Below are 25,192 nucleotides of genomic sequence, written 5' to 3' on the forward strand. Positions count from 1 at the left end.
AGATAGTCGGAATTTGCTGCTGTGGCACCAAGCAACCTAGTCTCCGGGGCTTCCCCCAATGGCTCAGTGATGTGACGGATATTGCGAAAGTCGTGCGCGTAAACGCCAACGATTTTCGCAATAGTCGTGCGCAGTCCCTGTCAGTCTTGGGTAAATGCACAATAGATGTCAATTTCCCTCTCTCTTACTGAGAACAGTAACCTTCCCCCCACATCCTGTTCAGGTCAGGAAAGAATTCACACGTGGCCAGACCACCTGGACAGCAGACATTTGGTCACATAGCTCATGTTCCACCAAACCAGCTCAAACTGGTTGAGACTCACATTTCCCTCCAAGCTCATAGCTTCACACAATGAGAACCTTTACTTTATTAATAATTCAAGATGGGTTTGGCACAGAAAGACAACAAACACATTTCCTGATACCCAGAAATCAGTTCTATCACTCACATGATTTATAATTTTCTGGCTATCAGGAATCAATAGAGAGACCCCTTTATCCAGCATGCGTAGAGCAAATTCATTAGACTAGACGTGTATAGTCTCATTTAATACAGAGTCGCATGCTGCTTATGAATATGGTCTCGGATTTGCGTTGCACCCATCTGGGGCGGAATTACACAAATTATTAATAATTGGTACATTCCTTGCTCCAAGTCTGGGGGTGGTAACCTGACTGCCAGGAGGTAACCCTGCCTCAAACACACCTATTTTCCAGGTAGTGACCGCCCCAAAACTCTGGTCAGTAAAAAGCGTTTGCAAGGAACTCCACCCAGTTCTTCAATTGACATCGACTAGGGAAGTCCAGACATGTGCTCACGGAAGAACCGGGCGCATGTTGTGTACAAAGGACTTTTAAGCTGAATGCCTACGTTTAAACTGGACTATTTTCTTCATGCTTCAAATGGACTGCTCAGCTAACTAAGTAAGAACTTTCTGTTTTATTCCTTTTATTTTTAAGCTCTGTGTTTTATATGTTAATAGGTGTATATAACTGTATGTAATGCATTTGTGTTATTAAACGTTTAAAAATCGTTTAGCGGTTATGACCTGTTGCTGAACATACACAATCGTACCTATTCTCCTGAACTCGCTACCCTGTGTTTAATAGAAGTATACATTTATAACCCGTATGCGAGAACCCGGCCCAGACATAACGATCTGGCCCAGATTCTTACATACTGCTAGGGGTTACTAAAGTGTTCTCGAAGTCCTAGTAAAATTACAGTAGCGGGCTGTGTAACTCGCTTGGTGGCAGATCTTTGAATTGTATAGGTGTGTGGAGTGATTCGGTTGGTATCAGAACGCTCCCTTCGCGAGTCAGTTCATCAAATTGCGAATGCGGGTTACCCTTCGTGATGAACAAATGACCGTGTAAGAGGATTTCTGACGCTGATCGATTTACCCCACCCGCAGACCGGCTCGCGGTCTGTGACATTTGTTTGGCAGCTTTTTGGGATTTGTGTATGTTCAGAACATCAACGGCAACGTTATTTGATTAACCTGCCAGAACAGATCAAAATCTGTGGTTGATAACCGGTGCATTACCATTTATATAGACTAAACGTGTAGCACAGAGTTCCCCCCCAATCTCTTTTCCTATCCTATCTTTTATTTGGCAAAAATGGCTGCAGCAAGATACAAGAAAATGGCAGTGGCAGACCTAGTGAACTTGTGTGAAGAAAAAGGCATTGTGACTTATAGAAAAAAGAAAGCGCAATTGATTGAGGACTTGTTGCGACTGAATACCCAGCCGGAGCAGATGCTGGGAGAGCACACTCCTGGTTCAGACGGTGCTGTAACTGGGGCAGAGGAAAGTGAGCGGTTGGAGCAAAGCAACCCACTTCCAGACCCAGAGGAAAATGGTACCGCGTCTGAACCGGTCGCTGTAACTGCTGAGGAGCATGGTGGCCGGCAGGAGCCCGCCCATGCAAACCCTTTCTGTGTTCCTGATGCTGGAATGCAACCTGGATTACAAAGGCTGTTGGAGACAAATCCTGAGCTGTACATGCAGATTGTCAGAGAAAATGCTGACCGTGCAGAATGCCAGCGCCAGGCGGAAATGGAAGCCTCAGAACGCCGGGAGCAGGCAGAACGGGAAGCCTCCGAGCGCCGGTGGTTTGCTGAGAGAGAAGCGGAAAGAGAGGAGAGAGCAGCCGCACGCAGACATGACCTTGAAATGGCCAACCTGCGAACGCAAGGCCAAAATCCCTCACAAAGTGCTCCGGAACTCCGGCCCACAGCAGGCCCGTTTGGGACTCCAAAGTTTAAATTCCCAGAAATGGAGAAGGGAACCGACCCGGACACTTATTTACACTCATTTGAAAAGACTTGTCGTTAGCATCATCTGCCCCAGGAGCAGTGGGCGAGATATCTAACACCCAACTTGCGGGACAAAGCGCTTGAGGCGTTTGTGGACTTACCCGCTGAGAAAGACAATGACTATGAGGCGATAAAAGCTGCAATTATCGCCAAATACCAGTTGACCCCAGAGGTCTATCGCAAAAAGTTTCGCTCCCTGCAGAAAGGCCCCACCGACTCTTACACCGACCTGGAGAGTCGCCTGCTGACTGTGTTCAGGCAGTGGTCACGGGGCCTCAAAAAAAGACTCTCACCAAGGTCTGGAGGACCTCATCGTGCAGGAGCAGTTGCTGAACTGCTGCACTCCAGATGTCCGGCAGTTTGTCTTGGAGCGGAAGCCTGAATCCGCCAAAGCTGCCGCAGAACTTGCAGACACTTTTGTGGCCACCCGTGTGCCGGACAGCCGCAAACCTCCAGCCCAGAGCTGGAGAGGGGGGAGACCTATACAACCCAGCTCTCCTCCCCCTGCTAACCGTGGGAATCGGGTCCCACAGCCACAGAGGCCGGATGCTGCACCTGCTACTCATCCGCCTGATGCCACATATGTTCCGAAGTGTTACCACTGTGGACAGCGAGGACACCTCAAGTCTGCCTGCCCCGAGGTGAGGACGCCGTCTCCAGAGCCTAGCGCAGAAGTGGCTAGCGCATCCTCTACTGCACACGCCTACCTCGTCATGGGAGCAGCAAATCCTCGACTTTCCGGAAATCATCAAGTCGTGGAAGTTAACGACCAGATCGCTGTTGGTTTCCGCGACACAGGCGCAGAGCTTACCTTGGTACGCTCTCATCTTGTAGCCAGGGAGAATTTCCTGCCTAATGAGCGTGTCACACTTTTGGGAGTTGGTGGCACACACGCACGCATCGCCAAAGCTCGTGTTGTTCTCGATTGGGGAAGGGGCCGTCAGTCAAAAGTTGTGGGGGTGACAGATGACATCCCAGTGCCTGTGCTGTTGGGCACCGATCTTGGCACCCTACGATCCTTTTATGAACCTGTGATCAACACCCCGGATTGCCAGTCTGGACCCACTCAGGTACTGTACAAGCTTGGGGTGGGACAGAGGGAGGCAGCAAGGGTAATGGTACCTAGCCCTCCTAGGGAAGGAGGCCAGGAAGCGGTACCTGCTTCTAATGGACAGCTGTCTAATCACGGTTTGTCTGATTCTAAACCTGTCACTGTTGTTCCAGATACCTGTGTACATGATGTGAAAAATGAACGTAACTGTGATGTTAATGTTGTACCAGATGTTGCTAATAGATTTCATGCCGAATCTCCTATTACTAAAAATGATTTATGTTTAAGTGTGATTGCCTCTAACCTAAGAGGTAACAGTCTTGTGTTGCCTGGGTCATATCCGTGCTTGGCAGTGGAAGCAGGCCAGGTGTCAGAGCAGGCAGCAGGGGGCCTAGACCTCCCCTCCTGCTATGACAGCCAGAGTGCTCCACCATTGCCTGCTGTTAACAAACAGCTGGTGGAGACAGGCCATGCCTTCCCTGTCTCACCCTTGCATGTTTTCCCCTTGCAGAAGCAACCCAGTGCAAAACTGCCCAGAGGTCCACCCTCTATCCTTCCTGGAGAAGGGGCAAGCCTCACCACCCCGGGAAAGGCTGATTCGTTTTTTAAAATGTGCTCTAATGTCCACCTAGGTTGTGCTGACCAAAATGTTGTGCCAAGGTGTAGTCAGTTAGAGCAGGGGTATGCCACGCTGCTTCCAGATTCGCAGGCTGACACCCGAGAGTCAGGAAGTGACCCGGATGTCAGCCAACGACTCTCTCCCTTACAGGAAGCGCTATGCAAACCCAGCCAGGCCTTTAGAGGTAAGCCTGTTGGTGTGCCTCGCACCGTCCGCAAAGCGGACACTGGGACACACCGGACCATGAGGCCTTACGCTTCTGGTGAGTTGTCTAACGGGCAGTCAGATAAGAAGTCGAGAACCCGTTCAGTAGCTAAGCGCCGCGTAGAGCGGGTCATGCAGACCCACTCTGTGCGTCCGTCTGGTAGGGGAGAGATGTGACGGATATTGCGAAAGTCGTGCGCGTAAACGCCAACGATTTTCGCAATAGTCGTGCGCAGTCCCTGTCAGTCTTGGGTAAATGCACAATAGATGTCAATTTCCCTCTCTCTTACTGAGAACAGTAACCTTCCCCCCACATCCTGTTCAGGTCAGGAAAGAATTCACACGTGGCCAGACCACCTGGACAGCAGACATTTGGTCACATAGCTCATGTTCCACCAAACCAGCTCAAACTGGTTGAGACTCACATTTCCCTCCAAGCTCATAGCTTCACACAATGAGAACCTTTACTTTATTAATAATTCAAGATGGGTTTGGCACAGAAAGACAACAAACACATTTCCTGATACCCAGAAATCAGTTCTATCACTCACATGATTTATAATTTTCTGGCTATCAGGAATCAATAGAGAGACCCCTTTATCCGGCATGCGTAGAGCAAATTCATTAGACTAGACGTGTATAGTCTCATTTAATACAGAGTCGCATGCTGCTTATGAATATGGTCTCGGATTTGCGTTGCACCCATCTGGGGCGGAATTACACAAATTATTAATAATTGGTACATTCCTTGCTCCAAGTCTGGGGGTGGTAACCTGACTGCCAGGAGGTAACCCTGCCTCAAACACACCTATTTTCCAGGTAGTGACCGCCCCAAAACTCTGGTCAGTAAAAAGCGTTTGCAAGGAACTCCACCCAGTTCTTCAATTGACATCGACTAGGGAAGTCCAGACATGTGCTCACGGAAGAACCGGGCGCATGTTGTGTACAAAGGACTTTTAAGCTGAATGCCTACGTTTAAACTGGACTATTTTCTTCATGCTTCAAATGGACTGCTCAGCTAACTAAGTAAGAACTTTCTGTTTTATTCCTTTTATTTTTAAGCTCTGTGTTTTATATGTTAATAGGTGTATATAACTGTATGTAATGCATTTGTGTTATTAAACGTTTAAAAATCGTTTAGCGGTTATGACCTGTTGCTGAACATACACAATCGTACCTATTCTCCTGAACTCGCTACCCTGTGTTTAATAGAAGTATACATTTATAACCCGTATGCGAGAACCCGGCCCAGACATAACGATCTGGCCCAGATTCTTACATACTGCTAGGGGTTACTAAAGTGTTCTCGAAGTCCTAGTAAAATTACAGTAGCGGGCTGTGTAACTCGCTTGGTGGCAGATCTTTGAATTGTATATGTGTGTGGAGTGATTCGGTTGGTATCAGAACGCTCCCTTCGCGAGTCAGTTCATCAAATTGCGAATGCGGGTTACCCTTCGTGATGAACAAATGACCGTGTAAGAGGATTTCTGACGCTGATCGATTTACCCCACCCGCAGACCGGCTCGCGGTCTGTGACAAGTACTACCTGACATGCACCTGGGGGGGGGGGGGGGGGCGGTTAGATGGCTGCCTTGTGTAATGAAGACCTGCTCCCGGTGGAATAGAGGGACAAGACGTACGTTTACCTTCTGTCCACCATTCACGCAGACACGACAGTCCAATTTGAACGGGCAACTGAGGTCGTTGAAAAACCCCTCGCCGTCCATGACTATAACCTTAACATGGGAGAGGTGGACTTCAATGACCAGATGTTGGCTACTTATTTAGTTTCTAGCAGAACCAGACGCTGGTAAAAGAAAGTCTTTTTTGTTATTCAATTGGCTCTTTACGTTAGTTTTGTTCTCTACAGTAAGGCTGGGAGAACAGGATCCATCCTTCAATTTCAGGAAGAGATCATTTCGGAACTCCTGTATCCAGGAGGGGTCGTGCCCCAACAAATTATTGTTTTCCACTTGTGACCAAAAAAAAAAAAAAAAAATCACCATACCCCTCATGGAATACCTTGGGGTGTCTTCTTACCAAAATGGGGTCACTTGTGGGGTTCTTATACTGCCCCTGGCATTTTAGAGGCCCTAAACCATGAGAAGTAGTCTGGAAACCAAATGCGTAAAAATGACCTGTGAAATCCTAAAGGTACTCATATTGCACAATCGTGCTTCGTCTGAGCCGACGAAGCACGTGATCGTGAGATATGCGTGAGCCAGGATGCGGCGGTGGGCGTTCGGATTATAGTTCAGACCCTGGGTTTGTTGCATACTGCTTGACTGCAGCTCTGTCTATCAGATATCATACATTGAGCTTTATCATTTCGTATTGCAGCCAGCGGTTTCTACATTGTATTTGGACTTTATGCCTGTTTTTGTTTGGCCTGACCCTGTGTATATGATATTATATGGTGATTTTTGATTATTGCATTTAACTTTTGTACCATGATCGCTCACTGCACCCTCGCAGCGGTTTTAATTGTTTTTAAAGTGATACATGCCCAATACATTTGCATACTTGGTGTTTATACGTTTATATGCTCACTATGGATGTCTTTGCTTTTGAATTGCAAAAGTAGTGTCACACGTGTTATCGTCGTACTCAAGAGAAGTAGTAGAATGTGTTTTGGGGTTTATTTTTTACACATACTCATGCTGGGTGGGAGAAATTTCTCTGAGAATGGACATTTTATCGTATAAAAAATAAAAATCGAAAAAGTTGTCCTTTACAGAGATTTGTCTCCCACCCAGCAAAGTTAAAGGCCCATACACACGTCGGACTTTTGCGAACTACGGGTGGTTTGAACGTCCCGTCGTTCAGTCGTCCGCACGCTAAATCGGGCGTGTGTACAGACTGTCGTTCGGGTGATAAGACTGGTCTTGTGCGATCCGCCGGGCAGAGCTCTGTGTGTGACAGAGAAGAGAGCTCCCAACAGCTGCAGCTCCTGTGTCCTGTGTTTCTGACTGACGTGTCTGAAGAGAGCAGAGGAAATGTAAGTAATTCTCACAGCATTTCATACTGTTTTTGCTTTCAGAGTTTGATATGTTTGATATTTGCTTTCTGTGGTCTGATATGCAACTCTGGCTGTGCATTGAAGCAGACACCCCTTCTGCAATTGGATTTGTCCCAATATAGCTAAATCCTACCCTCAATAAATTACAGCCTTTGCCTCTGATATTTAACATGAAAAAGTAGGAAAATGTTTACACAGCTACTTAGACATTATTTGCACACTGTCATTTTAGAACACTTGGGTATCGATAGTATTCCTTTAAAGCTGTGCAGTGCTGAATTGTAAAAAATTAACTGGTCACTAGGGGGTTTAAGCCCGTGGTCCTTAAGTGGTTAAACTAATTTTGTCTTAGGCCCGGTTGCTTTTTTTTTTTTTTTTTTTTTTTGCGGAACCGGCCATACAGATCCGGCCATCTGGATCTGAGAAAACAGTCCGTTTTTACAGCCAGTGTGCTGTAAAACTTCCGTTTTCCATAGGTACCTATTATGCTTCAAAAGCTTCCGTTTCTATTTCTCTGAGCGAAATGGTCCATAAAATTGGGTCCCGTTGCATAACAGACCACGGAACCGTACGGCCGATTCCGCTGGCAAAACCTAATGTGAACCGAGCCTTAGCTGGTTGTTCAACATGGCCAACAGGTTTTTGAATAGCTTTTGTAGGTATTTAGGGATTTTTTGTAGGTTGCCCCCTCCCCCAAAAAAAAAAAAAAACGAAACAAAGCCTCTAATGCGGTACCTAAAAATATCCATGTGAGTAAGCCCTTATCCTACCCAAGCTGTATACAGGTCTTGTGCATGCTGCCATCGCACAATATTATGTCATTTCTACAATTATTTTCCCAAAAGGCCTACAGATACACTTCTGAGATATCAAACAACCTTATGCTTTCTTACAATCTAGGAACATAAGGTGGCGCTGTTATGAGCATATATTTTTATATGACCATTTATCTACAGAAGCCCACTGGGGTTTTCACTACTGTATGCTGCTACAATTTCGCTTTAATAAAAGGACAGTGTATGTAAACTATTCTTAATAACACTTATCTCATTTAACATTTACTGTTAATTTACTCATACCTCATTTGTAGTATTCACACCTGAATTTATTTTATTGTGTCTAGGAGTATGTACTGACCCTACTATTAAATTAAATAAAACTTTAAAAATTTCACCCTATATTACTTGAATTTTAGAAACTTGAGTCTTACAATCTGAGATCACAGCTTTATCAAAATTACTTTGAGCCAGAGGAGTCCAATAATACATTGCTTTGAAAGGGGTATCAAGTTAAAAAAAAAGTGCCCAATTTGGGTAATTACCTCAGTAGAGAGAAGCCCCCTGGATAATCCAGAGGCTTTACCTATGCCCCTGAATCTTGCGGTTACTGCACTGGGATAACTTGTGAAACTTATCATCAAGCCTTTGGCATTGCATTTTCCGCAGGATAAAAAATGCTGGTGTGTATACTTTTCTTTCGCAACGGACATACAATTCGCGTGCATCAGTGTAAATAAATGTAGGCGTAGAAAAATTGCATTCGGTATGGTAAAACTTGCCTGGAAATCTAAGGAAGAGCAGTGTCATCCCCAGAATTTTTTTTCAGCCGGGTGGCGTGAAAAAAGTAGCCGGGTGGGGTGCGAGGGGGGGGGGGGGGGGAGGCAGGGCTGATGCAACTCTGCTTCCAGCATAGGAGGATGAGGAAGTGAGCCGATGACAGCCGGGTGCTCACCAAAAATAACCTGGCTAAAAGAGCCTGGTGAGAACACTGAAGAGTGAAGGCTGCCTTCTGTTGTGTGAAAGGGGCTTACCCATTCACACAATAGAATTTCTGTGTGTTTCGTGTTTTTGCACATTTGCATTCATCGCAGATCTAAAGTAAGTCAATTGCACTGGATTTCAATGCTGAGTGATTTTTCAGATCTGAATTTTCTCCAGAAAAATTATGTTGGCGTGTATGTTTTTACAGAACGGACATGCAATTCAAGTATCAATGTAAAAGTCAATATATATCTGGCAATGTGAAAAATTGCATACAAAATGCGCGCGCGCACACAAAAAAAAAAATGGGAAAAAGAGGAAAAAAAAAAAAAAAAAAAAACAGTGAAACCTGCATACTCAGTAAATCCAAATGTCCATGTTTCTTCACCGCCCTACAGATTCAGACAACCAACTGAGGCCCTTTTACAGTTGCATTGCAAATGTGCGTTGTTTTACCTGTTTTACTGCAGGGTAATGCAAAGGCAATGCAAGTCAATGGGGCCTTTTACACTTACCGCTACACATTTGGCTGGAAATGTTCACCCCCTGGGCAGCCTGCAGCACATTACCGCAAGCACCACGCTTAACACAAGATGCTTGCGGTAATGGAAGGCAATTGGTGGCGCAGTGTGAACGATGGAGCATGGTGTGTTGCGCATGTGTGAACTGACAGGAATTCCGGTGACATACTTCCTGTCTAGCAGAGAGTACCTAACTGAGTGGGGTGCGGCTCTATGTATATGACCCTGTCGGTGCACTCTGACAAAGGGTTGTTTGTCAGACCATCACAACCTACAGCTAAAAACTGGAGAATGCATTGCCACAGGAAGGGACCTGTCCACAATCAAACTATGCACCAAAATCAGCAATAAACTGAGGTTGACACTTGACTTTAGACTAGTAGCCCCAGTATGGGACACTGACGACAGGACTCCTGTGTGTGTCAGTAGTATAGAAAAAAGGTCTGACTTGATTGTGCCCCTAGGTCAACTTCCTTGTTGCTCCCCTTTCATGTGCAGCAGCACCCCTCCCATTCCACGTGAACCGCAGCTCCTCTCTTTAATGTGCAGCTACCTTAGGCAGCAGCTCCCCTCTTCCAAGCTCCCCATTTGCGGTTTCCTTTTACTATATGCATCAACCCTTTTTCCAAGCCCAGCCATCCCCTTGGGCTGCAGGTTTCCAAGACCTAGGCCTTTGTGATAGTTACAGAAATATGTACAAGTTCATATAAATTTCTCAGCTTACAGATTTGTTTTATTTATATAGCCTGGGCGCCTTATTTAACTTCTTTATAACAAAAAAAAAAAAAAAAAAAAAAAAATCATTTATGTAACACCATTTTGTTATAACACTCCAACTAGCTCAAAATGTAACACTGTCAGGGACAAGGTTATGAGACCCTCTCCTAGAGCAGGGAAAGTTGCCATTAACAGTACCCTAGGAAAACTCAGGATAATGACAGCTCAAAAATAAATTGGTTTAATTTTTCATTAGGATTGGTACTTCACGGACAACTTTGAGATTGCACAAACAGACAATGCACATATAGAAACTGCTGGTCTTCACTATTTGCATTGGGAGCCCGTCTGATCAAACGCAGTCTTGATGGCAACTTGCTCAGAGTATGACACAGGGCTGTGAACGATCACTACAAACCTGGGAAATGTCTGACGATTGGTAAATTTCAGAGGATCCTGCAGCAGTGTGCATAAAAAATGGACACGGGAACATTTGGGAGCCAGGTGAAGCCAGTACTAGAATATCGGCAATGCTGCAGATATTCTACTACTATCGAGCGCTGGATATTTGATAGAAAGACCAGTAATTTTATTCTACTATCACTTAAACTTTCTCTTGCACTAATCATCCCTCTATTTACACCTAACATTAACCTACCACTATCTAAGCCTAACACTAAGCCCCCACCCACCTACAGCTTATCAAAAATCTACTCTACATCTACACATACGGTAATTTATCCTGTGGCCGCTATCTCTGACGCTCCTGTTACTTCTGCTAGATCTGGTGCCCAAATTGACCACTAGGCACCGCTATAGCCACAATAAGTATTGTGGTCTATGCAGTGCTCAAGATTACAAGAGGCCGCAGGTACCCAAATTTCCTCTACCGCCTGAAGCATCCATGAGCACTGGTACACACATCCAATATTGATTGGCCAATCAATGGCCAATTTTGCTACCTTATGTAGTAAGATGACCAACAGATTTTGAATATTATGAACACATTATGTAGATGAGCTTTCAGACTACATGGAAAAGGTAAGATTGGCCAATCGAAATTGGATGTGAGTACCAGGCTTAAGAATCTATCTAGTCTGGCACCAGATCATGACACTGGTAGTGCTAGAATAATTTATGGTTTTCAAGCAGACCTAAAGGAGTCTGGAAAAAAATTAAAAACGCAAGGCATTAGCAGCAACAGCCGCCTTAATAGCCACTCAATACTAGCTGCTTTCTAAAATAAACTGGCTTTCCCTCCCAACAGGTTCCCAAGATCTGGCAGGGTAGTCAGAGGGTTTGGCCACCGTTGCTCTGCTCCCTCACACAATTTGCCCATTTCAACATCTGCATTGTGATGGTAACAGAATGGCACGAGACCTTGTTTATATTGTCCGTGCGATAGGAACACAACACGCACAAACACATGCTATATGTGCCGCTGATCACATTCACCACAGTGAATGGGTCAGCAATGTGCCGGAAAAAAAAATGTGTGCAGCAGTGTCAAACCGCATTGCACTGCTGCACAGCACATGTAGTCTAAACATTAGTGCAATCTATGCTCTTCTGATGTTCTTCCTGATCACACCATAAACATTGCTAAAATGTGCACAGCAACACATCTAGCGTGAACAAGGCCCCACTAGTTCACAGTGCTAGAGTCAGATGCGTGGCAGAATAATGTATGTCAACTCACTGGCCAAATAAATTTTATGGGCAATATTACTGCGTTGTAACCAGGGCTGTGGAGTCGGTAAAAAAAAAAGAAAAAAGAAAAAGAAAAAAAAAAAAAATCTTCTCCAACTCCTTAGTTTATGAAACCAACGACTACGACTCCAACTCTGACTCCGGTTACCCAAAATGGCTCGGACTCCTCGACTCCTTAGTCTAATACTTACCAGGGCTGTGGATTTTATACAAAATCATCCGACTCAGACTCCTTAGTTTATGAAATCACCGACTCCAAGTACCCAAAATTGCTCCGACTCCTCGACTCCAACTCCGACTCCACAGCCCTGGTTGTAACTGATCATGTTATTCTAACTCGCTGCATGCAGGCATTGTATTAAAAAGTACCTGAGATATATTAATTTAAAGATGTTATGCTCACCCGGGGCTTCCTCCAGTCCCATGAACACAGTTGCGTCCCTTTCCGTCCTCCCCTGTTCAGCCACAATCAGTCCCGGTAATCCTGCCCAACTCCAGTCCGTTATTCTGCGCATGCACAGCCCCTCTGTGCATGCTCAGAAGAGCGGACTTGCACGACTGAGCAGAATTACCGGGACCAACACATTAACGGAGGCACTCGGGAAGACGTCAAGGGATGCATCCATGCTCATGGGGCTGGAGGAAGCCCCAGGTGAGTATAACATTTATAATGGGACACCTCAGGTTCATTTTAAAAGTCTATGTCCTGTTTCCATCGCAGTTCACACTCATGTGTGTGTTACGCAACTGACCACTGTGAACCTAGCCTTAGGGCTTGTTCACATTACGTGTGATTAAAAAAAAAATATATATATATATATATATAATCACTGGGAAAAAAAATAAAAAAATAAAATAAAAAAAAACAATCGCCTTAGAAGCGCTTGTGTAGTGTTCGCTTATGTAAGTATTATAAGCAACAAGCTTTCTATCCAATCGCAAACGCAGCTCCTGCACCATTTTCAGAGCATTTGCGATTCAATAGAAGGGATAGGGAAATTGCTGAGCACTTGAAAAAGTGATTTGAAAAGCAGTGTCCCAAGCATGACATTGCTGTCCCCCTGGGGCACAAAAGAGCGATCGGCAGTGATAGGCTGGCTGGGGAGTGAGCATAAACTTTTTTTTTTTATAAAAAGGACTATAACTATTTATAATAATAAAAAAAAAAAAAACTGGGGGGGGGGGGGGGGGGTGTGATCAGACCCCATCAACAGAAAGCTCTGTTGATGGGGAGAAAGGGGGGGGGGAAATCACTTGTGTGCTGAGTTGTACGACCCTGCAGCTATGCCTTAAAGCTGCAGTGGTCAATTATTTAAAAATTGCCCTGGTCTTTAGGGGGATTTAACACTGCAGTCCTCAAGAGGTTAATGAATACATACATTGTATTTATTCATTTCTGGGGCAAAGAGTTCACTTCCTGACTCCAGGAAGTGAAAATAATAATAACTACACAAAAGAGCTTAGAAAAGCGCTTTCAAAATAGCTCAATAAAGCGTTCAGCGCTTGCGCTGTAGATTTATAATGTGAACAAGGCCCAAAGGTGTATGCACACTTGAAGTTGCTGTCACCTACAGGAAACAGGACTCAATCCCTTGGGTGACAGGTCAGAGAGGAGTGCTGTAAGGACATTTTTCGAGCCTGTTCCTATGGAAAGGGGGAGGGATAGAGGCATGGAGCATGACGGAGTGACTTCAAAAGGGCTGGGTGGGTAGAAGAACAATGGGCTCTGCTCTGCCCAGGGCTGTGGAGTCGGAGCAATTTTGAGTACCTGGAGTCAGTGGTTTCATAAGCTGAGAAGTTGGAGTATTTTTGTACCATATCCACAGCCCTGGTAAATATTAGAGTAAGGAGTCGGAGTAATTATGGGTTCCTGGAGTCAAAGTTGGTGGTTTCATATACTGAGGACTCGGAGTTAGAGTCAGATGATTTTTGTACCGACTCCACAGCCCTGGCTCTGCCTACACTCTGCTGGGATGATCAAGCACTCCAAATCTTAGTGACATATCAGGGCTACCATATTCACTCTTGATTCTTGGCAGAGACTTCCTATCTTAGTCGAGAACCATCTAGCTTGTGTGCAATCTGATACGCAAGTGTGCTGGCAACAATTTGATCCACTGAAGCTTACCATAAAAATGGCCACATATCCGCTGACCTGCATTTTATAGCAACAAACAAAAACGGACATGCATAAAGTCTCCATTCCTTGCTTCCCTTTCGTACATTCCCTGTGGTCCACTATTGACATTTTTGATTGGTATTATTATTTAGTATTTATATAGCGGCGACATCTTCCTCTGTGATGTACAGAGTATACTGTATTGTCACAACGTTTTCAAACAGAGGATTTTGTTCATCAGAAGGCTACAGAACTTGGAGTGTTATTATTGTGTTAAGTGGGCAGATATTTTACTATTTAGAAAAGGGCATGATTCACAAAGCTTTTTTTTCACATTATCAATGCTTCCAAAGAGCAAAAAATATAATATAATTAGGGTAAGAAAAGTAATATTGAAATGAAATCAGGAACAGCTTACTTTGAGTGATTATTTTGCTTGTAAATGTGCTGAAAGGTTATTTTCAGGGCTGTGGAGTCAAAGCAATTTTGGGTACCTGGAGTCAGAGGTTTCATAAACTGAGGAGTTGGGAGTCGGATGATTTTTGTACCAACTCCACAGTCCTGGTTATTTTTATAGTGATAAATAAGTCATTTGTGAGAAGTTTTGTGAATAGAGCCCATTGTGTGAACCCAGTAATGCAACTCTTGCGCCCTGTTTACACTATCCCCCCCTTCCTTTCCTTACTATGCATACACAGCAGATGTAAGATGGAAAAATCAACCACATTCAGTGCTACTCAAATCATTCTTCTGTTACGAGATGCATAAATATTTAAAACTTGACAAAGTATTGACCAATACCAACTTAAAGGGATACTGTAGGGGGGGGGGGGGGGGGGGGGGGGGTCGGGGGAAAATGAGTTGAACTTACCCAGGATTTCTAATGGTCCCCCGCAGACATCCTGTGCCCGCACAGCCACTCACCGATGCTTCGGCCCCGCCTCCAGTTCACTTCTGGAATTTCAGACTTTAAAGTCTGAAAACCACTGCGCCTGCGTTGCCGTGTCCTCGCTTCTGCTGATGTCACCAGGAGCGTACTGCGCAGGCACAGACCATACTCGGCCTGCGCAGTGCTCTCCTGGTGACATCAGCGGAGGCGTGGATCTGGCAATGCAGGCGCAGTGGTTTTCAGACTTCTGAAATTCCAGAAGTGAACTGGAGGCGGGCCAGAACATCGGTGAGTGGCTGCGCGGGTACAGGATGTCTGCGGGGGACCATTAGAAGCCCCGGGTGAGTTCAAATCATTTTCCCCCGACCCCCCTACAGTATCCCTTTCAGAACAAAAATGGATCAAAGGCAATTTTCAAACACTTTTCTCTTTGCACATATGCGCAAGGCAATGAAACCAGAGCACCCACATACATGAGACTGTCACTCGATGCAACCTAAATTAGCTCCTCTTGCATAGGCATATCATTTTTAATTCTAGAACCTGCCCCAAGTCTACTTAAAAGAAGCTTGGTGTGGCGAAAGTTACTTAAAAGAACACATACCAGTAACTCTTTATTACTCATCCAAAGTAACTTCCAGTTACACACAGGTAGTCCAATCACTATTCACCTACAACAAACCATGAAATAGCACTCATTTCTGCCAGAGTGTATACCCAACAAATAATTCCAAGAGTACATATTAATTTACATACGGATTATAAAAGTAATAATACGAGTCTAAATATAGGCAGCAAAAATACAGAATTCCCCACAAATCACTTTCACCCCCAGCACAAGTTAAATTATAAACCACATCAATCTGGACAGCACTCAAGTGCTGCAGCGAGTGGCACTGCACACCATGTATCAGTTACAATGTAAGCTCAGTGCGGAGGAAGGAGAACGGTCACAGCATCCAGCCCCTGTAGTACCGGAATACAAGCCCTGAGCAGCCTCCTGGCCAGGCCTGCCGGGAAGATCGGCCGCATGCCAGCCCGCTCCTGTACAGCCTGCTGCCGCCCCAAGCCCGGACACAATATTCCGCTACAAGTAAACTCAAATTTCTTACGTCCGCTTCTCCTCCTTTGTTGCTGATCAGGACACAAGCAGGCACTACGGCTCCCAGTGACTGAGCTTTCCTCGCAGCCCTGGTCAATCAGGACTGCCCTCTGCCGTATGGAACGCAATGTAAGCAGGTCGTGGATTGGCTCTGCTCAGCCAGCGAACCTGATTGGGCCGTTTACACAGGGCTGGGATTATACACTGCAGAGTTAGGAGCCCTGTCTCTGTCATCCTGTGGGCTGGAGGCAGCTGACAGGGGAAAGGAAACAATGGAAGTAGTTTGCTTATAATTTATACTCTCCTTCCCCCTACTTCACTGACTATCACACGGAGAACGCAGGCGGTGGTACATAGATGCATCTAGCAGACCACTCTCCAGGCAAACATTTTATGGAAGTTATTGCCTTACCTTCTCCCATCTGCCTATTAACAGGAAATGAACATGTTGAAATTAATATTGATTAATAATTTCTAGCGGAATATAACCCTGCATTTCAACTTTGCTCTGAAACATTATTTACAGCATATTATATGCAACCAGTATTTTTTTTTTTACTAGACCAGCATTGGAAGGGTTACACACAGAGCTTTAAAGTTCGTGGAGAGAACTGCTCCCCGCAGCTGAAGTTTAGATAGAAACATTTAAGTAAACAAAATGTAGCAAGTGAAGAATGTTACACACTCTTTGGCTGTCCTCCAGCTCCTGCACAGTCAGAGAGAGAGAGTCACATTCCACAGTTGTTACATTTTGTTTTGCTTAACCAGCCTGGCGTTCTATTAAGATCGCCAGGCTGGCGACCGGATGTTTTTTTTTAATTAAAAAAAAAAAAATATTGCATGAAGCCAACTGAAAGTTGGCTGCATGAAAGCCCACTAGAGGGCGCTCCTGATGCGTACTTCTGATCGCCTCCGGCGATCAGAAGTAACAAGAAAGGCCGCGATGAGCGGCCCTTCTTGTTTTGCTTTCCTCGTCGCCATGGCGACGAGCGGAGTGACGTCATGGACGTCCTGACGTCAGCCGCCTCCGATCCAGCCCTTAGCGCTGGCCGGAACTGTTTGGTCCGGCTGCGCTGGGCTCGGGCAGCTGGGGAGACCCTCTTTCGCCACTGCACGCGGGGCATCGCCGCGCTGCGGCGGCGATCAGGTAGCACACGCGGCTGGCAAAGTGCCGGCTGCGTGTGCACCTTTTTATTTGATTAAAATCGGCCCAGCATGGCCTGAGCGGCAGCCTCCGGCGGTGATGGCCGAGCTGAGCTCGTCCATACCGCCAGGCTGTTTAAGGCTGCTTACACACCAAGACGTTACAGGCGCACGTTAGTGCGCCTTTAACGCTCCCCCAACGCACAGCAATGTAACACAAGTGGGCTGTTCACACAGCCCACGTTGCGTTACATGTAACGCTGCACGTTCTGTGCATAGTGCAGCATGCTACGGCGTTGGAGCGGCTATAGCCGCGTTAGACTGTTTGCACATGCGCAGTGGGGGGCGGAGAGGAGGCGGGGAGAGCCAGCTACAGTAGCCGCGCACATGGCTACTTAATATTCACTGCACTGGCGGGCGCTGATTGGCCGGCGGGTCCACGTGATGCGGAGTGTCTCGCTCCGCATCATGTGGTCCCGCTGGCCAATCAGCGCCACTCTGGGAGACATTATAGGACTCGAGCCGCCTAACGCGGCTCACTCTACCGTCGGCTCTTGCAGCACCATACGTTGTGTCAGGTGCACGTTATGCGACCTTAACGTGCCACCTAATGCAACGTCTTGGTGTGCAAGAAGCCTAAATGTATCTATCTAAACTTCGGATGCGGCAGCAGTTCTCTCCAGGAACTTTAAAGCTGTGTGTGTAACCCTTCCAATGCTGGTCTAGTAAAAAAAAATGCTGGTTGCATATAATATGCTGTAAATAATGTTTTAGAGCAAAGTTGAAATGCAGGGTTATATTCCCATATTGAATACAATTTGTTCCATACAGTTTAGAATTGCAGCAATCCGAATTGGCAGCAAATATACTTGATTATGACAATTCTATGCTGTGTGTAATTTGCAACACCATTTGCCTCAGTCTGTTAAATTAGCATGTCATTGCTTATCTCTAGTTAAAATAATTTCTGTATACAGCTTATTGACAAAAGTATTCGGGAAACCTTAATGCATTGAATTTGGCTGTTCCAATGACTTCAGTAGCCACAGGAGTAAAAAAAAAATAAAAAAAATGAGCACCTAGGCATGCAGACTACTTGAGAAAGAATGGGTTGCTCTCACGCAATAGCCATAATAGGATGCCTATTAAAGACGAATGCAGATATATTGTAGTTGCAGTCTGGCTACATACCCCAAAAAAGGATATGGGGGAGGGCTAAACCCCTATTTACGCATAGACACAATAAAAATAATTTGAATGGGGTCACACAAACCTTCTAAAGTATACCAAAATTCATCTTTATTATTTGCATAACTACAAAAAAAAACCATAAATACCCATGATATCAACAAATAAATCCCAAACAATTCAAAAACACCAATTGCGTAGCATTCACAGCTATATGCATGTAAACTCTATATAGTGATGCTCTTATATTAGGTATAGCTTATCCTGGCCAGGAAATAAACTACGCCACCATCACATTCATCCGTGCATACTCCCTCCTTCCACACTTGTGCCAGAGCTTTGAATAAGTTTGATGCGCTTTGAGTCCTATGGGAGAAAAGCGCTTTACAAATGTTATTGTATTGTATTGTATTAAGTTTTGGCCTATTCTGACCTCAGATAGAGATGTGGCAGGAATTGTAGGGCCAAGACCACTCCTAACAGCAAGGCGGGCACCGAACCTGAGGGACCGCCTGGTACATAGTGAGCTACAGAGTAATCCCACTACATGGCTTGATCAGAGAAAACCTACAGGGATGTTTAAATGCTCTAAATGCAAAATGTGTCCTTATGTGGACCGTACCAATGTATTTTTTGACTGCAGGGGTGAGAAGGAATATACTATCAGATCTTTTATAAACTGTGATACAAAAAAAGTAGTGTATATGATACAATGCCCATGTGGCTTAAAATACATTGGCAAAACAAAAAGAGCATTAAAAGAGAGAGTATTGGAGCATTTTTGCAAGATTACAGGTGTAAAGGCAACAGGTATAATTTATGATCACTATAGGGATCATCATCAGAACAGCCTGAAGGGGACCTCAGTTAGGGGAATCTACAATTTGAAAATTTCTGGGAGAAGGGGTGAGTTTGATGAGGTCCTCTACTGCAAAGAAGCTATGTGGATCTTTAAACTTGGGAGTGTAACTCCGGGTGGACTTGATGCGGAATTGGACCTATCCCCCTTCCTTAGGATTAACAGATTGATACCTCCCCTGACTGGGATCCTAGGAGCTCTGATGAATCTGAATCCCAGGAGTAGATATATGTCTAATATATGGGCAAAGCAGGAGTTGTGCGTGGATCCGCAGTGCATGAACTGTGCCATAAATATGGACTGTGCCTTTAATTGTGCATCGCTTATAAGTAAAAATAGATTAATCACAATTTCATGTTTCTGCATGCTATTGAAAAACAACAGAAAAACAAAGGAACTGTTCAAATGTATTTGAGCTACAAGTGGAGGAGGATGTGATTGAATATATAAGGAACGTGAATAGCAGGGATACTGCTTAATTTAAATACTGCTACTGTTTTTATCCGTGACCTGGAGTTGTCTGAAAAGGAACAAGTAAATAAGACTAAATCTGCCTTAAGAGGAACTCCGGTGAAAATAATGTAATAAAAAAAGTGCTTCATTTTTACAATAATTATGTATAAATGATGTAGTCAGTGTTTGCTCATTGTAAAATCTTTCCTCTCCCTGATTAACATTCTGACATTTATTACATGGTGACATTTTTACTGTGGGCAGGTTATGTAGCTGCTGCTAGCTGTTTTGGCTGTTAGAGACAGCTGTAAACAGCTAATTCCTGTCTGTGAACCTTGTTACATTGTAACAAACTGCCAAAAGTACCGCGGTCCCAGAGCTTCTTGTGGGAGGGGTTTCAGCACAAAATCAGTCATACAGCGCCCCCTGATGGTCTGTTTGTGAAAAGCAATATATTTCTCATGTAAAAGGTGGTATCAGCTACTGATTGGGATAAAGTTCAATTCTTGGTTGAAGTTTCTCTTTAAGCCCGACTCTGCCTGTGCAAATCATACCATTGTATGTCTAAAGTACGTGAATGGAAAGCCATTGCATAACAATGCCCATGAAGTAGTTGATATCTACATAAAGCCCACCCCAGGAAGAGTCTCCGTATAGATTAATGTGAATGGCATGACAACAGAGATAGGGGGCGGGACTAAGGAGGATACAAAGGACGGGACAGGAATAGGCATAGACACACCCTGATGAAACGTCCAATAAGGACGTGAAACGCGTCGGTGGGAGAAGCCATCCCTCTCACACGTGACCAATGGGAACCCGGGCTGGGGTCTTGTATGTCGCCGGAACATAGCGCTGTGAGGAGGTTGTTTGCTGACCCCAGCGCAAGTCGAGCAGGACTGAGTGGCCACTTAACTAGGACCCGGGATATACTGAGGACAAGTAGCAGACGACAGGAGGGGTGAGACCAACCAATGCTGCCAGGCTATATCCGGCGGCAGATGAACTGTGCATAATGAATGGAACTTTAATAGCCTAAATACCTAATATAAGAGCATCACTATATAGAGTTTACATGCATATAGCTGTGAATGCTCCGCAATTGGTGTTTTTAAATTGTTTGGGATTTATTCATAATAGGATGCCACAAGTGCAATGTGTCTGTTCATGTAAGTTCCTTGCTCCTAAATAGTCCATGGTCAACTGAAAGCGGAAGAACAAAACTTAGCAATTGGAAACAACAGCAACTTATAGGCATGAAGTGGTAGCCCACGTACAATTACAGAGTAGGTTCCCAATGTGTAGACATTGTAGAGTTAATAGCTACAGACCCCCAAACGTTATATAGCTTTCAGGTTAGCTTAAAAACAGTGCATAGGGTTCTTCACGGAATGGGTTTTCTAACCTTAATACACCTGTTCTCTGCCTGGTAGATGCTAGCAGAACAGTACTTCCCTGACTGCATTGTGCCAAGTGAACATTTTGGTGGAGGGGTTATTATGACGTTGGGTTGTTTTTCAAACAGCTTGCCTTGGCCCCTAGTTCCACTGAAAGGAACTCTGAATCCTCCAGGATACCAAAGCATTCTGAAAAAATAATGCTACTGACTTTGTGGGGAGAGTTTAGATACGGCCTCTTCTGTTACAATGCACCAGTGCACAAAGCAGGGTCCATAAAGACATATATGAGCGAGTTTGGCACAGAGAAATTATATATTTATAAATATATATAATGATCTAAGATGGCGCCGTGAGGCTGCCTCGGATCACAGGGCTCCTGGAACTTTTTGTTTTTTGCTCCTTTTTCCTTCTTTTTTTCCTTCACTGCTTCCACCTAGTATTTCTGTGAGCTCAGCTGTGGACCTTGCTTGTGGAGGTTCGTCAGTCGGCCCGGCTCCACGTGGCCCCAGTCACCCGACCACCGGCCCGGCTCCACGTGGTCCCAGCACCCGACCACCCAGCCGCCCGTCTGCCCGCACCGGTGTCCCCCTCTCCATCGGCTCACCCTGCTCTGCCGTCGCCGCTCGCCCTCTGCTGTAGCGGATGCCACTGCCTGCATACGGGAGGGCTGTCCCGGCTCACGCCATTGGCAGGCGGGAGGAAATGCCTGCCTTTCCTGCCGCACGGAACTCCGCCAGGACCAGCCGCACGGAACTCTTGCCGCACGGAACTCCACCAGGACCAGCACAGCTGAGCAGCCGACACCTCCGGGGCAGCACTGCCTCCTGCCACGCTGCTCCCTCTGCAACACCGCCGGGCGACCTGCCTCTATCACCGGCTGCCTGTGGCCTCTGCATGCGGCCACAGAAGTAAGGTGGACGCGGAACTCCGCCAGGACCAGCCAGCACAGCTAAGCAGCCGACACCTCCGGGGCAGCACGGCCTCCTGCCGCGCTGCTCCCTCTGCAGTATCGCCGGGCGACCTCGCTCCTCTACCACCGGCTGTGGCCTCTGCATGCGGCCGCAGAAGTAAGGTGGACGCCTGCCCCTCCGCTGCTAGCAGAGCCTCTGCTCCATCACAGCCAACGTGCCTGGTCAGGCTGCACCGCTACAGCACACGTCCCCTGGCCTCCTCTCTAGGCAGGGAGTCTCCGCTCCAGCCACCCCACCACTGCTGCCAGGACGCTGCAGCCAACCACCAGACGAGAGCTCTGCTCGCTGGGCCCATATTCCATGCGATGATGTTGTAGTGGACAGCTAATGGATGGGACTGTATTGTTTGCACTGCCACTGGGTTAGGCTGTATTGCACTCCACACATGATGATGATGGTCTATATTGCACTGCGCACTTGATGGACTGTATTGCACTGCACTGCTCATGAAATGGTCCGTATTGCACTGCTCATGTGATGACCTGTATTGCACTGCACTGGTGATGGACTGTATTGCACTGCACTGGTGGTGGACTGTATTGCACTGCACTGGTGATGGACTGTATTGCACTGCAATGGTGATGGACTGTATTGCACTGCAATGGTGTTGGACTGTATTGCACTGGTGATGGACTGTATTGCACTGCACTGGGGATGGACCGTATTGCACCGCACTGGTGATGGACCGTATTGCACCGCACTAGTGATGGACCGTATTGGCACCGCACTAGTGATAGACCGTATTGCACTGCACTAGTGATTTACTGTATTGCACTGCATTTGTGTGGGACCATATTGCACTGCCATGTGATGGACTGTATTGCACTGCCATGTGACGGACTGTATTGCACTGCCATGTGACGGACTGTATTGCACTGCTCATGCGATGGTTTGTATGGCATCACACAAGGGATGGCTGTTTTTGTGCGGCTCACAGGAGGGACTGTAGTGCACGACTACTGGCTGAACAATTATCGATTGGGACCGCAGCGACCGCGAGTCGACTCTACACCCATGCCTCCCATGCCCCCTCAACTCACATGCATCACCTACACCAGACCACAGCTCCCAAAATGGGAGCCTAGCGCAGCCCTGCACCCAGAGGACAGATTCCTGTTTGACTCTGTCTGGAGCCATGTCCAAAAAATCACTGCCCCTGGGTCAGGGCCCCGCTGGGGCCAGCGACGGAGAGGCTGTCGTGCCGGAGCCCATGCGAGACTGAAAAGGAAAGGACTGTGATCAGCCATCCCCGCTGTCCTCCTGGCAAATGTCTGCTCTCTCCCAAACAAGTTGGACGAACTGCGGCTCCTCAGCAACAAGAGGGAACTTCGCAGCAACACCCCAGTCCTCTGCTTCACAGAATCATGGCTGCACGACAACATCCCCAACAGTGCCCTCCATCTCCATGGCTTCAGCATCATCCGGGCAGACCGCGACAGCGCGCTCTCGGGGAAAAGAAAAGGGGGTGGCATCTGCTTCTACATCAGCTCTGCCTGGTGCCCCAACACCTCTGTTCTTGCCAAGAGATGCTCCCCTGATCTGGAACTCCTTCTGGTTAACTGCAGACCCGTATACTCACCCAGGGAATTTTCCTCCTATGTCCTTGTTGGGGTGTACATTCCTCCTGACGCTGATGTCAAAACGGCCCTGAGCGTGCTCAGCGACACCATCACACAGTGGGAGTCGTCCCTTCCGGACTCGTTATTCATTATCTTAGGGGACTTCAACAAGGCCAGCCTATGCCATGAACTTCCGCGCTACCACCAGCACGTCACCTGCCCCACCAGGAACGCCAACACTCTGGACCACTGCTATACGGTCCTGAAAGATGCCTACAAGGCAACCCCGCGAGCTGCACTGGGCTCATCAGTCCACTGCATCATTCACCTGATACCCACCTACAGGAGACGCCTGGAAACCGCAAAACCAGTCCTAAGATCCAGCAAAGTCTGGTCGGAGGAGGCTAAACAACAACTTCAAGCCTGCTTCGACTGCACGAACTGGAAGGCTCTGGAAACACCGAACTTAGATGAGTGGGCAGACGTTGTATCCTCGTACATCAGCTTTTGCGAGGAGCAGTGTGTACCAACAAAAATCCGCAAACACTACCCGAATGACAAACCTTGGTTCTCCAATAAACTTCGGCATCTGCGCAGAAGCAAAGAACTGGCGTTCAAGTCTGGCAACCAGGAGGAGTATAGGAGGGCAAAAAACACCCTAAACAAGGAACTGAGGGCCGCCAAAAAGAACTACGCTGTAAAACTGGAACAGAACCTCTCCTCAAGAGACACATGAACTGTCTGGAAGGGGCTCAAGGCTGCCACGAACTACAAGCCCCCCCCCCCCCCGCAGCATGCAACTCCCAGCACCGAGCTCGCTAAGAACCTCAGCAAGTTCTATTGCAGATTTGAGAATCCAGCAAGGTCCCCAGAGCCTCCGGCCACCTCCTCTGACTTAGAACCCCCACATCCAAGCCCACCCCCCTAGCAGTGTATGAGGATGATGTCAGGAAACACCTGTCAGGGATTAATGCAAGGAAAGCCTCAGGCCCAGATGGAGTGTCACCAGCCTGTCTGAAAACCTGCGCACAGCAGCTTGCTCCCATTCTCTCATCCATCTTCACCAAGTCCATCCAGGAAGGCAGGGTCCCTGCTTGCTTCAAGAGGTCCACAATCATCCCGGTCCCCAAAAAACAGGGTGTCTCAGACCTCAACAATTTCAGGCCGGTGGCTCTCACCTCAGTCATCATGCAAGCCTTTGAAAGCTTGGTTTTGCCTTTCCTCAAGCAATCGACCGAGTCCCTGCTGGACCCGTTTCAGTTTGCATATAGAGCAAACAGGTCTACTGACGATGCCATAAATATCTGCCTGGAGCTTGTAAATGAACACCTGGACAGACCTGACTCATACGCCTGGATCCTTCTACTCGACTTTAGCTCGGCGTTTAACACCATCAGCCCCCTAATACTTCAGGAAAATCTTGCTGCCCTCGGAGTCCACCCCACCCTCCGCCTCTGGATCACGGACTTCCTAAGTAATAGATCCCAGGCCGTCAAGCTGGACACTATCATCTCCCAACCAAGGACCACCAATACAGGGGCCCCCCAAGGTTGCGTACTGTCGCCGTTCCTATTCTCCCTATACACT

At 46.6% G+C, this 25,192-nt stretch overlaps 1 protein-coding gene across 2 annotated transcripts in view; it reads right to left on the minus strand.

Annotated features, from left to right (window-relative positions):
* The window catches only part of CTTNBP2NL (CTTNBP2 N-terminal like), a 117,151-nt gene extending 101,024 nt beyond the window's left edge, over window positions 1–16,127 (minus strand). Inside the window, exon 1 of one of the 2 annotated variants that reach the window (XM_068265578.1) lies at window positions 16,043–16,127. The gene's annotated coding sequence lies outside the window, so the exon portion shown is untranslated. Of the gene's footprint in view, window positions 1–15,905; window positions 15,920–16,042 lie in introns of those variants that run through there. The other variant, XM_068265579.1, reaches the window with a different exon arrangement.
* Between the last annotated feature and the right edge of the window lie 9,065 nt (window positions 16,128–25,192).

This window comes from Hyperolius riggenbachi, chromosome 2 (genome assembly GCF_040937935.1).
Source record: "Hyperolius riggenbachi isolate aHypRig1 chromosome 2, aHypRig1.pri, whole genome shotgun sequence".
NCBI lineage: Eukaryota > Metazoa > Chordata > Amphibia > Anura > Hyperoliidae > Hyperolius > Hyperolius riggenbachi.